The sequence below is a fragment of the Eucyclogobius newberryi genome, unplaced genomic scaffold (genome assembly GCF_026437365.1).
Source record: "Eucyclogobius newberryi isolate DKJ021-1_F unplaced genomic scaffold, fEucNew1.0.hap1 SCAF_1, whole genome shotgun sequence".
Lineage (NCBI taxonomy): Eukaryota > Metazoa > Chordata > Actinopteri > Gobiiformes > Gobiidae > Eucyclogobius > Eucyclogobius newberryi.
Genome location: NW_027315723.1, coordinates 52,801,420 through 52,814,382, shown reverse-complemented (window position 1 = coordinate 52,814,382; position 12,963 = coordinate 52,801,420). Strand labels below are relative to the sequence as shown.

Below are 12,963 nucleotides of genomic sequence, written 5' to 3'. Positions count from 1 at the left end.
GATACTAAACAACGAATGCAACCTGTGTGCAATGAGTTAAAGCTTTCAATTCCCACAGGTCATGAAGGCAAACCTGTTGTCCACTATGAAACTGTCTTGTATTGGTCCAACAGAGTCGAAATCTGATAAAAAAATAAAAAAAAAAACATTAAAAGGACAGAGCGAACAATTGCATTAATGCCCCGGTCTGTGCGTCTCAATGTGAACCAAGGAGCCACTTCTTACAGTGAAAGATGACATGGTATTCTTATGGTATTTAGGAATAACCTTGAACAATATTATTATTGTACGATGTGTTCATTGTAAAGCGCATTATTGATCCACAAGGAAAGAGACCGGTCTTCTTCTTCTGCCCTGTTACTTACTTATTTCAATTCAGTTTATTTTTGTTAAGCCCAAACTCACAACAGCAGTTTCCCAACAGAAAGTAAGAAAATCAAAGCATGAGTGAGGCTTGGTGGCCGAGTGGACAGCACATGTGCACTCCATGTGAGCGTTGTGAGCTCTTGACAGTTTGCTGCAATGTCCTTCCCCACTCTCAATCCCATTTCACCCTAGACTGTAAAAACCTAGGGGCCAAACACTCATTTAAAACAATGAAACAGTCACTGGTCATTCATAGAGAAGCAGATTACAGCTGGACTACTTGATTTTACAAACATTATAACAAATAATTGGGCTATTTTAAGAAGTGTCATGGTCACCGTCTGGTCTGGTGATGTATAGTCTTGTCTTGTTTTACTCAGGCGTTTCTGTCTCTGCTCCTCTTCGTTTCCCCCCTCCCTTCTTTGTTCTCCTCTCTGGTTACCGCCCCCTTGTCTCTCTGGTTACCGCCCCCTTGTCTCTCTGGTTACCGCCCCCTTGTCTCTCTGGTTACCGCCCCCTTGTCTCTCAGCTCATCACAGGCTCTTCACACCTGTGCGTGGGTTCACAGCTGAATCTGGTTGTTTATCACTGGGTGTAGTATTTTAGGCGTTTGTTTCCTCTGCCTCAGCGCGAAATTGTCTGCGTTGCCCTGTTAGCCCCAGCAGTCGAGCGGATTGATATTTTGATTCCTGTTCTGACTCTGATTTTTGCCAACTCCTCGTGATCTTGTTTGCCGTCATCGACCTTGGACCGTCCAGACTATTCCTTCTGCCCGACATTGCTGTTTGCCTGTGTACCGAACCTGGAATGGATTTTTGACCACGACCCTCGCTTGCTCTCTGACACCGCTGTTTGCTGGATCTGACCACCGCTGGAAGGACTTTGGATTTTTCTGTTTTATTCCATTAAAGAGGGTTAAATCATCGCCTGTTTCCAGCTCCGTATTTGGCTCTGTTCTACCGTTCGTGATAAGAAGCCCATTTTAGGCTTTAATTTCGGACCTCAAGGATACAATAGTCACTTGTAACTCAAACGAGAAAATACAGAATTAGAGAAAATATTGTAGTCATAGTGATAAGCCTCATCGGTGTGTGTATAAGTGATCCCAATAATCCGCTGCCTTCAAGGGTCGGCAGACTGTGGGAAAGAACATCGACTCTGAATCATAATAAGACATGAGGGACTTGTTACTCCTTCAGAAAATAAATTAAGATGTTGGAACTAATCTCTATGAAACTCTTAAATCATTGTGCTGTCATTGATTGGCTCCAGAACACGCTCTTGAGGTGGAGGCATCTGCGAGTGCAAACCTCCCACTGCAGCTCACAAACAGCAAGAAGGTGAAGACGTGGTTGACGCTCGTCGTGTTCAAAAGCGTTCATGACTAAACGTGTTTATGTGGCTGGATTTCGTTGAACGATAATATCAGTCACTGATCATCAGCCGATAATGGCAAAATATGACGTCACATTCATAATTACATTTTTTGCCAATAATTTGACCACAGTAATTATAAAACTCAAAATACATTGATTCAGCTGTGTTTGACTTTGAGCCCAGGCTCCGCCCCCGGCTCCAGCCACATAGCACACACCAGGGAGGAGGTACACAGTACGCTTTAGAGGAAAGTGCTTTGCACCAGCCTCACCACACAGCAACCACAGGCTTCTCACAACAAATCTAAAGTCTGAAAGTTGCTGTGTTTTTCTGCACCGTGAACACACGTGTTGTTGTGATCAGTCCAATGCAGCGCGAGCGACTCACTTATATTCACATGGTCAGTGTTTACAGTGGAAACGGTCACTCACAGTCTGTGTCATGTGAAAGGAGCACCACAGGCAGTGATCAAATAAAAAAACTTTAACATAGCTTAACACGTAGCAAGAGAAGTGAAAGTATGTCCAGCGTTGATGAAACGTTACTGTACCCGACAGGCCATAGAAACGAGATCATTGAAGTTAAAAGCAGACTTATAAAGAGGCATCTTTGGCTTGGCTTTATATGGTGTACAGCCTGGTTTGGCCACATTTAGATCCATACAAATTATAATATAAAATAAAATGTTTGGTGTGTAGTGAAAGAATATGGCTTAAACTGTGAGGATTCTTTCACTTTGTTACCAAGGCCACGACTTACACATAAAACTTACAATCACCTTCAAATGAATAAGGTAAGTACTTTTGGATTCCACCAATGTTCAACCCTTTCAAGGCAGTTGAGATTGTGCTTGTAATAGTATTCAAAGTTACAACAACATCTACGTATAAAAGACCAAAACAAGGACAGCTCGCACCCAACGTGGTCCAAGAAGAATGGAAAGACCGAGCGAAAAGAAACGAACATTTACAACGGGAAATAATACAACAGGAAAACACATTATTTAAACATATGTTTGGTCCAAAGCCATGTTTGTCATTTATTTGACTTATGACTCAGAATAAAGACTCAGACACACTCAGACATATATATATATATATATATATATATATATATATATATATATATATATATATATATATATATATATATAGGCCTGTTGGGTAATCTGGTGACTGTAGCATAATGAAGAGCGGTCTATAGCTGGACAGATGGCTCACTCGGATGATGTTTCTTTGATGCGTGCGTGCAGTTGGCAGCGGCTCAGTGGTTGACAGCCCTCAGCCATCACAGCTGGGATGTAAACGGAGAGGCCAAAGCACAAATATATCACATTTGAGTGATGGAGCCGATCGATGGGATTAAGGCACTGTATTATGGCGGCTGGAGCGAGAAGAGGCAGGCTTTGTGGAGATGCTGTCGGTGGCTTCAAAGGGACTGGAAATATTACATTGGATCTGAAGGCGCTATAGAAAGTACTGTATGGGATTTAACAGTGCAAGGTCCCGGGCCCCTGACTGTGCGGGGAGCGGCTTTATAGGATGAAAAGAATATAATTTTCCACAGGACAGACTTGAAATGTAAATGTAGATTTTGAAGCTTTAAGAAAGATTAACTGTGGCACTAAATAGAATTACATTAGTGAAGACATATTAGCTTCATATAAGTTTAGCTGCATGTTTTAATTATCACAACAAAGTACATGGATGTGGGGGGCCCCTGAGCCTATCTTGAAGTACAATACAGATTTACTCAAGTCAAACTAACGAGTAATAATTACAAGCACATGAAGTTGTCATTGCATAATATGTCTCCTTCAAATGTATAAAAGTAAAGGTGGAGTGTGTAACTTCTCTGACCCCTTTGCCGGGAAGGTTCCACATTATGGCATTAAATCATATTCATCACAATGTGATAGTAGGTGACCCCCCGGACAAGGTACAAGTCCTCTCAGTGTAGACCAGAATACAATTTCTATGGAGACAAGCAGAAATGTTACACAGTGCAGGTTTAAATAATGCAAGCAAAAGAGAAAGATGACACTCATATTCCAATACAAATAATATTCCAGTCCAGTTTGCTTTTGAAATACATGGTAATATATTTCCCATGTAACAGTTTGTAGTGGACTGGTTCCACAGCTCACATCTGCCCCTCACGCTGAGGTTCCAGAGTGTCGGGAAAAAGAGCAGGTCCACTAACAAGCACACGATATCAAAGTGCCCTTGGGCAAACGCCAGCGCAGACTTGCACTGACTGTAACGAGCTGCAAAGGCTCTGCACACGGCGACGTCCGAGAAGCACACGTCACATAAACACCACCAACAGTCTTTCTCTCACGGATTTGAGTGACTTAAGATGCTGCTGGAAAGAGCCTTGACTCTGATCTCTGCTGCAGTGCTAAGGCCGCTCAATTATAGTAACACTTTGTAAATCACTATTATGTTAGCCACCATTGAAATCATTTATCACACATATGTCAAAAGTTTGCGATTACTTTTGATCATTTCTTAGTCATGTCTCCAGAACAGCATTTATGTTATTGATGGAGCAATAACCTTAATCTTGATTAAAATCTGATTAATTGGGCAGCCCTACGTTGCACAAATTGTGGTGTTATCTTGGAAACCCATGGCACAAAATGGCCACCACAACATTAAGACACGATCTGACATAGAAGTGTGAAAACAACTATTTATAGCATGTTTTACAACCTTGTCTAGATGGTCTATATCAAACTGAAGCACTGTGTTAGGTAGATTGGGAAGAATTAAAAACGTGAGAACTGTAACGCAGCATGGAGTGTGGACAACACATCTGAAAATATATTTAAAGCTTGATTGTTCTCACTTTTCCTGTGTGTGATACGTATGTGCCAGACCTACCTCGTGTCTGTCCTGTGGTTACGTCATGCATGCTGCTATTCTCATTCTTAAATCATAGCATAAGAGGTACAATTCCAAGCCTGAACAATAGCATATGCTTCTTCCGACGCTAATCCCTTAATATATCAGTAATCTCCAGTCTTCTCTACTGGGAGCTGGCTATTCTAAATGGTGCCAATTGTGTCATTTCACATTTGGATGGCAGTGATGAAATTGCCTGAAACAGTGGAAGACTGATAGCGCATAGGAACATCATTCATTGTATTTATGAAATGAAGTTGGATCCCAGACATTGCAATTAACAGATGAAATGCTTTACAAGATGTCAATAGGATTTTAACATTTGGGAAACAATTACAACAATGTGAGTGTCTTCACCACTAAAAGGTATGTTAGAAACAACTGCGGACCCAGAATAGTACCTTGAGGAACCCCTCAATCAAAACGTTAGCATGGATTGTCCTATTGATGACCAGATGGTTCTGGATCATGCATACAAATGTACATTCACAACAATCATACATAAAGTGTGCACCGTGCCTTTAACAGTCAGTCTGCAGTGCTGAATGTATCCACACATCGTTACAGCCGGCTGCATCTAATCAGTGTGACACTATCTGATATTGAATCAAACTTCTCCTGCCTGTCAGCCATGGAAATGCCACACAATGTCATGCCTATTACAACTTTATATGACGCTTATCTTAGACTGAATCCAGTGCTTGATAGTGATCTGGCTTAATTAAAATCTTTACTTTCAGCTTGTGTGATGTCAGAAACTGATAATGTGTGACCACATTGAAGAATTTACACTGCATCATAAGGCTTGCGTCTCAAATTAAGCTTGTAGCCTAATTGAATTGTTGAAAGTCATTCTAGTAACAACCTCTCTCGTCTCTCTTGCAGTGGGCATATTATGTGCTTTATGCCCTGGTGTTGTACAGTATCTCACATTTGCTAGCTAAAAATAACCTTTTTTGGACGGCCTGAACGTAGCATTAGGCAACTGCTAATAGAGCTGTGCGTTTGTTCTGGATGAAGGAAACGAGCTAAATACAACTCCACGTTTTTGAAGAGGGGACATGTATAAACATGGTTACAACCTGGACCTAGTTGAAGTTTGGCACTATTTGTAACTACCATCTTGCAATTATTACTCATATAACTTACTTTTAGTGCTACTGAACACTGTGAACGATACAATTTGGTAATACCATTGCACTCGCATAATTTATTTTTGTATAATTTATTTTGACTTACAACCACTGCTACAATAGCTGTACTTTGCAAAGAAGTCCAGCAATACCCGATAAAAGTTTCCTCCCCATATGCATGCTTCTATGGACCCTCACGTCCAGAGTCCAAACACAACAACGTCTGGTAAAAGTGATAAGAGACATCAAAGCCCTCGAACACAAAACTGTTTTCAGATCAGTTTGTTCACAGTTAAAATGGACCATGGACAACGCATTCGAAAAGCAAGCTCGTTCAGGACCATATTCTGCCGCTGTCGTCGGAGCAGACATCTTATCCTGATGAGTGAAGCGGCTAGGGAGAGGGTAACCTTAGGGAAAAACAGGCTCCCACCACTTAGTCGTTAATTAAGGCGCTCAACTGCCAATGTTTATTTATGACATTGATTTAGTGAAACGACGAGCTGAGAATAGCGGGCGCACGCTGTTATCTGTTCCATTTTAGAGAGCGGGGAGGGGAGTGCTGAGCGGGGAGGGGAGTGCTGAGCGGGAGAGGGGAGTGCTGAGCGGGGAGTGCTGAGCGGGGAGGGGAGTGCTGAGCGGGGAGGGGAGTGCTGCGCGGGGAGGGGAGTGCTGAGCGGGAGAGGGGAGTGCTGAGCGGGGAGGGGAGTGCTGAGCGGGGGAGGGGAGTGCTGAGCGGGGAGGGGAGTGCTGGGAGGGGAGTGCTGAGCGTGGAGGGGAGTGCTGGGAGGGGAGTGCTGAGCGGGGAGGGGAGTGCTGAGCGGGAGGGGAGTGCTGAGCGGGGAGGGGAGTGCTGAGCGGGGAGGGGAGTGCTGGGAGGGGAGTGCTGAGCGGGGAGGGGAGTGCTGAGCGGGGGAGGGGAGTGCTGAGCGGGAGAGGGGAGTGCTGAGCGGGGAGGGGAGTGCTGAGCGGGGGAGGGGAGTGCTGAGCGGGGAGGGGAGTGCTGAGCGGGGGAGGGGAGTGCTGAGCGGGGAGGGGAGTGCTGAGCGGGAGAGGGGAGTGCTGAGCGGGAGAGGGGAGTGCTGAGCGGGAGAGGGGAGTGCTGAGCGGGGGAGGGGAGTGCTGCGCGGGGAGGGGAGTGCTGAGCGGGGAGGGGAGTGCTGAGCGGGGAGGGGAGTGCTGAGCGGGGGAGGGGAGTGCTGAGCGGGAGAGGGGAGTGCTGGGAGGGGAGTGCTGAGCGGGGGAGGGGAGTGCTGAGCGGGGAGGGGAGTGCTGAGCGGGAGAGGGGAGTGCTGAGCGGGGAGGGGAGTGCTGAGCGGGGAGGGGAGTGCTGAGCGGGGGAGGGGAGTGCTGAGCGGGGGAGGGGAGTGCTGAGCGGGGAGGGGAGTGCTGCGCGGGGAGGGGAGTGCTGAGCGGGGAGGGGAGTGCTGAGCGGGGGAGGGGAGTGCTGCGCGGGGAGGGGAGTGCTGAGCGGGGAGGGGAGTGCTGAACGGGGAGGGGAGTGCTGAGCGGGAGAGGGGAGTGCTGAGCGGGGAGGGGAGTGCTGAGCGGGGGAGGGGAGTGCTGAGCGGGGGAGGGGAGTGCTGAGCGGGGAGGGGAGTGCTGAGCGGGGGAGGGGAGTGCTGAGCGGGGGAGGGGAGTGCTGAGCGGGAGAGGGGAGTGCTGAGCGGGGAGGGGAGTGCTGAGCGGGGGAGGGGAGTGCTGAGCGGGAGAGGGGAGTGCTGAGCGGGGGAGGGGAGTGCTGAGCGGGGGAGGGGAGTGCTGAGCGGGAGAGGGGAGTGCTGAGCGGGGAGGGGAGTGCTGAGCGGGGAGGGGAGTGCTGAGCGGGGAGGGGAGTGCTGAGCGGGGGAGGGGAGTGCTGCGCGGGGAGGGGAGTGCTGAGCGGGGGAGGGGAGTGCTGAGCGGGGGAGGGGAGTGCTGCGCGGGGAGGGGAGTGCTGAGCGGGAGAGGGGAGTGCTGAGCGGGGAGGGGAGTGCTGAGCGGGGAGGGGAGTGCTGAGCGGGAGAGGGGAGTGCTGAGCCGGGAGGGGAGTGCTGAGCAGGGAGGGGAGTGCTGAGCGGGGGAGGGGAGTGCTGAGCGGGGGAGGGGAGTGCTGAGCGGGGGAGGGGAGTGCTGAGCGGGGGAGGGGAGTGCTGAGCGGGGAGGGGAGTGCTGATCGGGGAGGGGAGTGCTGAGCGGGGAGGGGAGTGCTGAGCGGGGAGGGGAGTGCTGAGCGGGGAGGGGAGTGCTGAGCGGGGGAGGGGAGTGCTGAGCGGGAGAGGGGAGTGCTGAGCGGGGAGGGGAGTGCTGAGCGGGGAGGGGAGTGCTGAGCGGGGGAGGGGGGAAGAAACACTGCCATAACTTTATCTAGAGTGTTACAAAAAAGGGCTGTAATTGGAAATATGAGGAAGGTTTCCGAAGTGGAGATTAGATTATTACAGTGCATAGTACGGGAATAATGATCCAATTGCGATGTATTGTGCAAACCAATACTTTTTGTATTATCAGCAAAAGCCGCCTTGATCAAACGTGTGGTGTCGCTTTGGAAGCGTTCAGAGCCCGAAGCCAGTCGAGCTTCTACATTCTCCTGTGGCCATACACCTCCTTTACTATCATTATTCATACTTTTTACCATTATCATTGCTGTTTGTTATCAAGAAATCAGAAAAGGTTTATTTCCTTTGTCACTGAACACAGATCGCAAACGTTCTTGGTGTTAAAGGTCCCATTTCATGCTAAATCGACTTTTCAGAGCTTTTAACCTTCTTACAGTGCTATTGGTGCCTCATATATATTTTTAATTAATTCCTGAAGTTTTTAGCTATAGAACAACATGTCACCCTTTCCTCGGGTGTGCAGACGGACGGGGCCTTCCTACAGGGACGCATCATACCTACAGGGACGTCATACCTACAGGGACACGTCATACCTTCAGGGACGTCATACCTACAGGGACGTCATACCTACAGGGACGTCTCATACCTACAGGGACGTCATACCTACAGGGACGTCATACCTACAGGGACACGTCATACCTTCAGGGACGTCATACCTACAGGGACGTCATACCTTCAGGGACGTCATACCTACAGGGACGTCATACCTACAGGGACGTCATACCTACAGGGACGTCATACCTACAGGGACGTCTCATACCTACAGGGACGTCATACCTACAGGGACGTCTCATACCTACAGGGACGTCATACCTACAGGGACGTCTCATACCTACAGGGACGTCATACCTACAGGGACGTCTCATACCTACAGGGACGTCATACCTACAGGGACACGTCATACCTTCAGGGACGTCATACCTACAGGGACGTCATACCTACAGGGACGTCATACCTACAGGGACGTCATACCTACAGGGACGTCTCATACCTACAGGGACGTCATACCTACAGGGACGTCTCATACCTACAGGGACGTCATACCTACAGGGACGTCATACCTACAGGGACGTCATACCTTCAGGGACGTCTCATACCTACAGGGACGTCATACCTACAGGGACGTCATACCTACAGGGACGTCTCATACCTACAGGGACGTCATACCTACAGGGACGTCTCATACCTACAGGGACGTCATACCTACAGGGACACGTCATACCTACAGGGACACGTCATACCTACAGGGACGTCATACCTTCAGGGACACGTCATACCTTCAGGGACGTCATACCTACAGGGACGTCATACCTACAGGGACGTCATACCTACAGGGACGTCTCATACCTACAGGGACGTCATACCTACAGGGACGTCATACCTACAGGGACGTCATACCTACAGGGACGTCATACCTTCAGGGACGTCATACCTACAGGGACGTCATACCTACAGGGACGTCATACCTATAGGGACGTCTCATACCTACAGGGACGTCATACCTTCAGGGACGTCATACCTACAGGGACGTCATACCTACAGGGACGTCATACCTTCAGGGACGTCATACCTACAGGGACGTCATACCTTCAGGGACGTCATACCTACAGGGACGTCATACCTACAGGGACGTCATACCTTCAGGGACGTCATACCTTCAGGGACGTCATACCTACAGGGACGTCATACCTACAGGGACGTCATACCTTCAGGGACGTCATACCTACAGGGACGTCTCATACCTACAGGGACGTCATACCTTCAGGGACGTCATACCTACAGGGACGTCATACCTTCAGGGACGTCATACCTTCAGGGACGTCATACCTACAGGGACGTCATACCTACAGGGACGTCATACCTACAGGGACGTCTCATACCTACAGGGACGTCATACCTACAGGGACGTCATACCTACAGGGACGTCTCATACCTACAGGGACGTCATACCTACAGGGACGTCATACCTTCAGGGACGTCTCATACCTTCAGGGACGTCATACCTTCAGGGACGTCATACCTACAGGGACGTCATACCTTCAGGGACGTCATACCTACAGGGACGTCTCATACCTACAGGGACGTCATACCTACAGGGACGTCATACCTTCAGGGACGTCTCATACCTTCAGGGACGTCATACCTTCAGGGACGTCATACCTACAGGGACGTCATACCTACAGGGACGTCATACCTTCAGGGACGTCATACCTACAGGGACGTCTCATACCTACAGGGACGTCATACCTACAGGGACGTCTCATACCTACAGGGACGTCATACCTACAGGGACGTCATACCTACAGGGACGTCATACCTACAGGGACGTCTCATACCTACAGGGACGTCATACCTACAGGGACGTCATACCTACAGGGACGTCTCATACCTACAGGGACGTCATACCTACAGGGACGTCATACCTACAGGGACGTCATACCTACAGGGACGTCATACCTACAGGGACGCGTCATACCTACAGGGACGTCATACCTACAGGGACGTCATACCTACAGGGACGTCTCATACCTACAGGGACGTCATACCTACAGGGACGTCATACCTACAGGGACGTCTCATACCTACAGGGACGTCATACCTACAGGGACGTCATACCTTCAGGGACGTCTCATACCTTCAGGGACGTCATACCTTCAGGGACGTCATACCTACAGGGACGTCATACCTACAGGGACGTCTCATACCTTCAGGGACGTCATACCTACAGGGACGTCTCATACCTACAGGGACGTCATACCTACAGGGACGTCTCATACCTACAGGGACGTCATACCTACAGGGACGTCATACCTACAGGGACGTCATACCTACAGGGACGCGTCATACCTACAGGAGGGGAGTGGTCTCCTGCCTGAGGGGAGTGGTCTCATACCTGAGGGGAGTGGTCTCCTGCCTGAGGGGAGTGGTCTCCTACCTGAGGGGAGTGGCCTCTTGACATACAGGTCCTGCAGAGATGGAAGTCTGAATCCCCTCCTCAGCAGAGGGCGCTGTAGTCTCTGTTTGTCCCTGGCTGTGGCTCCAGGACCATTTGAAGATATGAAATGTTACGAGCTTCTGAGTCCAAGAATTTTTTCTCTCATAAACTATGTCCAAGTGGTGAATTCATTGATATATTCCTCAAAACCTTCTTTCTGTCAAGTACCTTCAAATACAATCACTCTACTTTTAAATGTACATAACATGTTGCTAACTTTTGAAGGGTGTTTGCTGTTTTGTGAAGCTGAACAACATAAGACCGTTATCCTTATCCACAACACTGACTGAGTAAAGCATAAAGCAATGTGACAAATATGAATATGTGGTCACAAAGTCGTACATTCATGCTGTACATGACACTGTACTTTGTCATTTGTGCGACAGCCCTTCGAACGTTTACGATTTCTTCAAAGAATAAATATGCAAACAGTAATTAATGATTCCTCTCCTCGGTTTATTTGTCTGGCTGTGGTGCAGAGCGATCAGCGGGAGCACAAACACTCCATTAGCTGAGATTGGCTGCATAGAACCATGTTATATACTTCTACTCATTTGTACTTGACAAGGATATTCCAAGCTTTGTTCTTCAGCCGTACAGCACGAAGCTCTCTCAGGGTCTGGTCTATATTTGCATCGCAGCAGCACAGTCAATATTGATGTAGAGATTTGAATTCAGCTCGGAACACTGTGCTCAAGATGGAAGATGTATTCAAAATGTGTACTTTAACAAATGTGATCAAATTACTGGAATATGTATAAAGATGTTCACTTGAGGTCTTGACAATAGAGCTGGGGCTGCACCTGACCATTATGTCAGCACTGGTCAGCGTTTATTGTTTCATTAGTCGACTCGTCAAACAATTATTTCTGTTCAAATCTGGGGCCTGTTTAAATCCAGCTGTTAAACTGCCACTTTAAGCTGAAAATGCCACAGACTTATGTGTAAATGAGCATATTCTCCTTGAGTGTTACAGAGCCACCTATAAAACGTTATTATAGCTAAATGACTGCATATTAATCATGTTTAAATATAATGAGAATGCATGTTTGCCCACTACTTCTGAACATTTTTCTGTCTAAATAAAATGTTTGAATGAGAATGTAGACTATTTATAGGCTGGATCAGTTGAACACTTCATCTGGACTTTGAAGCGGGACGACGATCACCAGGACGACGATCATGACGATACTCCCAGGAAACGTGTACATGTCGTATCAGAGACCCACAACAGACATCAGGACCACCACACAGCATGGGCATCACAAGCAAACGTGGGGGTTTTCAGGTTTCCTACAGCCGGATGAAGCGTGAGTCTCACTATCGTGTAAATTGTAGTTAAACTATGCACCTAAAGTTAAGCCTGTTTTGTAGAATAGTCCTTTGTTTCAATAAAGATATTGCACAGCTGTGCAGACTTCTTAAGAGAGTTTCTTTATTGCGACAGGGACAGTGCAGACTCTGCAGGAGCCTTAACGGGAGACGCTTTGTACCACTGTCTTGTTAGATGAAAAGTGACATTTACATGATCCTTTTATCAGGGTCGGTTTGGATCATTTACAATCACAAACACAAGCTGTTTGGTGAACAAATGATTCTGTTCCACCCGTCTCTCTAGAGCAGAACATTCAGAGTCAGAAAAGGTTTATTTCCATTGTCACTGAACAAAATTCACAAACATAGGAACTTGCTTTGGTGATTCAACATAAAACAATGAACAATGATAAAACAAGATACAAAATAGGGCATGGATTAACGAAAAACTATTTAAATGTACAATAGAATCAAAATGCTTACTATGTACACAAAGT

At 47.7% G+C, this 12,963-nt stretch overlaps 1 protein-coding gene and 1 pseudogene across 3 annotated transcripts in view; one reads left to right on the top strand and one right to left on the bottom strand.

Annotated features, from left to right (window-relative positions):
- The window catches only part of LOC140363093 (uncharacterized), a 26,132-nt pseudogene extending 18,625 nt beyond the window's left edge, over positions 1-7,507 (top strand).
- LOC140362610 (neural cell adhesion molecule 2-like) overlaps positions 1-12,963 on the bottom strand; it is a 535,654-nt gene that overhangs the window by 316,597 nt on the left and 206,094 nt on the right. The gene's annotated exons all lie outside the window — the stretch shown is intronic.